The sequence below is a fragment of the Musca autumnalis genome, unplaced genomic scaffold (assembly GCF_047663935.1).
Source record: "Musca autumnalis isolate F117 unplaced genomic scaffold, ASM4766393v1 scaffold_3, whole genome shotgun sequence".
In the NCBI taxonomy this organism is placed as follows: Eukaryota; Metazoa; Arthropoda; class Insecta; order Diptera; family Muscidae; genus Musca; species Musca autumnalis.
This window is the reverse complement of record NW_027411866.1, coordinates 204,441,534-204,446,858: the sequence shown is the minus strand read 5'-3', so window position 1 is coordinate 204,446,858 and position 5,325 is coordinate 204,441,534.

Genomic DNA, 5,325 nt, shown 5'->3' with positions numbered 1-5,325 from the left:
GAAATATATTTTTGGAAAAAAATGAAATTTTTTTCCAGAATGTTAGAAGCTATGTGGGTTACGTCATTTGGTATTGTATTTTTCTGAAATGCCAAACGACGTAACCCACAATTTATTGAGTATACATTTGAAGAAAGTAGTATAAATGAAAAATTATAAGCGAATTTTAAACTAGCAATCTGACGGTTTTGGGTTCAATTCCCAGTCTTGACGTTAATATTGCAATGGACCACAATTAGGTGAACTGTCTATTTCAACCATCACTATAATTGTATTGTATTAGACGATATTAAATCTGGAATATTATATTTATTGTTGTATTTAAGTCAATTTATGGACAAAATATAGTTCATATAAATTAAGTGATCTGTAACAGTTTAAATGTAACTTTTAATTGTCATAAGGAATGTTGTCATAAAAGTAATGACAATCACTTGGAATTAAGCATTTTAAGTCTTGCAGGTGTTAAAATTTCTTTTTTGAAACTTTTAGCCTGTGTGTGTACACCTGAGGAGGATCCACTGCCTCAAAATTTCCGGAACTTCTCTATGGTAGAATCTGGCAGTCGTGTTTGATATCAGTTTTAAAAAAGATTATACTGCTAGGATCAAAAGCCAATGCTCGCAGTGACTGTAGAATCACTTGTCTTTCTGTATAAGTAAACCAATACAGAAAATTTGCGTTTTTCTCTGGACCTATTTGATAACTACAATCAGTTGATCTCTATTAAACCATGGGTTGGTTGACAAGACCATCTTTTGCAAACTTACAGCCTAATCGTATCCGTCTTTAAAGAATACATCTTTTTACTAGAACGACGTGAATTTTGAGCGTTTACACGTTTTCGTATCAATGCCTCAAATTTTGAATATCTCCGTTCGTTCTTTCTCTTGGAAAAATGAACAATATCGAGACGAGCATTGCCTTCCTAATAACCACTTCCTTTTGTCCGGTTAACATACAGTTTTCCATATGTGCGTTTTAGATGTTTATTTAAATCAGAGCATAGGTCTTCTGTCATCATCTTCAATTATTTCAATTATGGATTTTTTCTGTAAGACCAGTAAAAACCGTCTAAAGTCAAAGTTATTGCTTTAAAAATTAACTAAAAGAATGGTCTTTGTGATTTTTGAAACAAGTGAGCCAAGGCTATAGTCGGGTCGGGGCCGACTATGTGATACCCTACACCACTACTCCCGTGCATAAGCTTTTCACTGGTAAAATTCTAAATATTAAAATTGGAATAGCTTAGCGCCTTTGCTCTGATTGTCTTCATTAACACAGGTCAATTTTTTTGAAACGCATTTAAGTGCATCGACAGTACAACCCAAATAAAAAATGGAAATGTGGGATGTATGCCAACCATCAATAGGCTTCTTTCTCCGTTAGACCCCCATCAACCCCCAAAATTTCGTGAGGATCCGATCAAAATTTCGTAGTGTGATTGCACAAAAATGGAAAAAGGGGTGCATTACCGACTATTGCGATATCTCTGTTGTTTGACCATCTATGACAACCTACTTCACATCATTGTAAAGGTTATATTTTCTACTTTCCTCGCCAGGTTTTGCTTTCGATATACCTCCTACAGAAGGGAGATATTAACTTTGAAATAAAACGTTGGCCATTTTTCCAAATATTTTTTTGACCCCCTGAATAATATCCGACCATTATCAAAAATCAAAAGGCTTTTTCCTCTGTGGGACCCCCAATAACACCCAAAATTTCATGACGATCCAATTAAAACTGCGACCTGTAGCGTGATTTCCAAAAAATTGGAAAAATGGGATGTATTACCGACTATTGCGATATCTCCGTTATTTGGATACCTTCGCCAACCTGCTTTACATCATTGTAATGATGGGATTTTTTACTTTCATTGTCAGACTTTGCTTTTGGAAGGTCCCGAACCAAAGCTGTGATATTCGTCATTATTATTAAAATCGCAAAAATGAAAAATTGTGTTCTATCAGCGGCTATTGCGATATCTTCGTTGTTTGACCACCTACGACAACCTACGTTGCAAAGGTGATATTTTCTACTTTCATTAGCAGGTTTTGCTTTTGATATACCCCTTTTAGAAGCGGAGATATTCGCTTTGAAATAAAACGTTGACTTTTTCTCCAAATAATTTTCTTCCCATTCCGACCAGTGAATATTATCCGACCATCACCAAAATCAATAGGCTTCTTTCTCTGTAGGATCCCCATTAACCCTCAAAATTTTGTGACGATCCGATCAAAATTGCGACCTGTAGCGTGATTACAAAAAAAAAAAAAGAAAAAATGAGATGTATTGCCGACTATTGTGATATCTCCGTTATGTGGCCACCTACGCCAACCTACTTTGCATCACTGTAAAGCTGGGATTTTCTACTTTCATAGTCGGACTTTGTTTTTGGAAGATCCCCAACCGAAGCTGTGATATTCGTCATTATTATTAAAATCGCAAAAATAAAAAGTTGGGTTCTATTAGCGGCTATTGAACCTACTTTACATCATTAGAAAGGCGATATTTTCTACTTTCATGGCCAGGTTCTGCTTTTGGTATACCCCATATTGAAGCTGAGATATTCGCTTAGGAAAAAAACGTTGTCTTTTTCTCCAAATAAGTTTTTTCCCATTCCGACCCCTGAATATTATCCGACCATCACCAAAATCAATAGGCTTCTTTCTCTGTAGGATCCCCATTAACCCTCAAAATTTTGTGACGATCCGATCAAAATTGCGACCTGTAGCGTGATTACGAAAAAAAAAATGGAAAAAATGAGATGTATTGCCGACTATTGTGATATCTCCGTTATGTGGCCACCTACGCCAACCTACTTTGCATCACTGTAAAGATGGGATTTTCTACTTTCATAGTCGGACTTTGTTTTTGAAAGATCCCCAACCGAAGCTGTGATATTCGTCATTATTATTAAAATCGCAAAAATAAAAAGTTGGGTTCTATTAGCGGCTATTGCGATATATTCGTTGTTTGATCACCTACGAGAACCTACTTCACATCATTAGAAAGGCGATATTTTCTACTTTCATGGCCAGGTTCTGCTTTTGGTATACCCCATATTGAAGCTGAGATATTCGCTTAGGAAAAAACGTTGTCTTTTTCTCCAAATAAGTTTTTTGCCCATTACCACCCCTAAATATTATCCGACCAGCACCAAAATCAATAGGCTTCTTCATCTGTGTGACCCCCATTAACCCTCAAAATTTCGTGACGATCCGATCCAAATTGCGACCTGTAGCGTGATTTCCAAAAAAGTGATAAAATGGGATGTATTACCGACTATTGCGAAATTTCCGTTATTTGGTCACCTACGCCGACCTAGTTTACATCGTTGTAAAGATGGGATTTTCTACTTTCATAGTCGGACTTTGTTTTTGGAAGATCCCCAACCGAAGCTGTGATATTCGTCATTATTATTAAAATCGCAAAAATAAAAAGTTGGGTCCTATTAGCGGCTATTGCGATATATTCGTTGTTTGATCACCTACGAGAACCTACTTCACATCATTAGAAAGGCGATATTTTCTACTTTCATGGCCAGGTTCTGCTTTTGGTATACCCCATATTGAAGCTGAGATATTCGCTTAGGAAAAAACGTTGTCTTTTTCTCCAAATAAGTTTTTTGCCCATTACCACCCCTAAATATTATCCGACCATCACCAAAATCAATAGGCTTCTTCATCTGTGTGACCCCCATTAACCCTCAAAATTTCGTGACGATCCGATCCAAATTGCGACCTGTAGCGTGATTTCCAAAAAAGTGAAAAAATGGGATGTATTACCGACTATTGCGAAATTTCCGTTATTTGGTCACCTACGCCGACCTAGTTTACATCGTTGTAAAGATGGGATCTTCTACTTTCATAGCCAGGGGCCTAATTACGTGATTCGACATCGAGTTGTTTCGACCCGAGTACTCAAAGTTGGGATGACAACATTCGTTATCGAGTAAAATTATCGAGAAATTGAGCATAAATTTGCGAGTAATTTCTCGTAGCCAAATGGCCTATCGTAAACAAACAAAATGAAAGATTTCTTATTGTATTTGTGTTTAAAATGTAAAAAATTGTTGTTTATTGACGGTTTATAGAGGAAAAATGATATTAGTAAATAATTGTGAGCATTTTTTACACAAAATAAGAGAAATTGGGAAAAGTCCTTTTCAGTCGTTTTAAGAAATTGTGATAAAATTATAATTAAAATAAATACATATGCATGCTATCATTAACCAAAAATTAGTGTTTGCAGTCGTTAAAATATAAGTTGAAAAAAAACATTTCTGCAAAACAAAAAATTATTTAATATTAATAGGCTTTATTTTATAGGTGAACAACTTTTAATAAAGTGCATTTTAAATAGTTCATCCCCCGTTGTTTACCAAAGGAAATACTCTCTCAGAGAGGCTAACGCAAAACACCCACCAAATTCTCTCATTTATTTTTAGAGAGAATTATTAAGGTAGATGTATCAGGGGTGCCAAGTTGGTGGTTTTCCCGCTACTTGTGGTGATTTTTGACGTACAAAAACCACTGTTTGAGCAGGAATGTCAACAGTTTTAAGGTAAAAATCTCTACAGACCTATGGTGCGTATGTGGATGTAGCGATTTTTACCTCGAAACAGTTGGCATCCTTGAGATGTATTAGCAATCTGTAACAAGAATGACAAAACAATTTTGCAAACATTAATAATTTTCATATTTTCTTAGCACTACTTCATTCCGAAATTATTATTCAATGTATTGTTCAAAAAATTCCACAAATATTTACATTTTTTCATTCATAATTTTGTTTTTTAGTTTTTGATTTGAAATAAACACATTTTTTGACGTCTACCTTCATAACTTTCCCCAAAGAACACATAGTTCGATTACCGGTTACTCTCGAAACATTCGATCAGTGATTTCGATCGAGTCTTATCATGCCGTTTTTTTCTCGTGTCGAAAACTTATTCACGAGTAAATTCTCGATCGAATCGAATCACATAATTAGGCCCCAGGCTTTGCTATTGGAAAATCCCCAACCAAAACTGTGATAATCGTCATTATAATTAAAATCGCAAAAATGAAAAGTTGGGTTTTATTTGCGACTATTGTGATATCTTCGTTGTTTGATCACCTATGAGAACCTACTTTACATCAGTAGAAAGGTGATATTTTCTACTTTTATTGTCAGGTTTTGCTTTTGGTATACCCCGTATAGAAGCTGAGATATTCGCTTTGGAAAAAAACGTTGTCTTTTTATCCACATAAGTTTTTTGCCCATTCCGAACCCTAAATATTATCCAACCATCACCAAAATCAATAGGCTTCTTCCCCT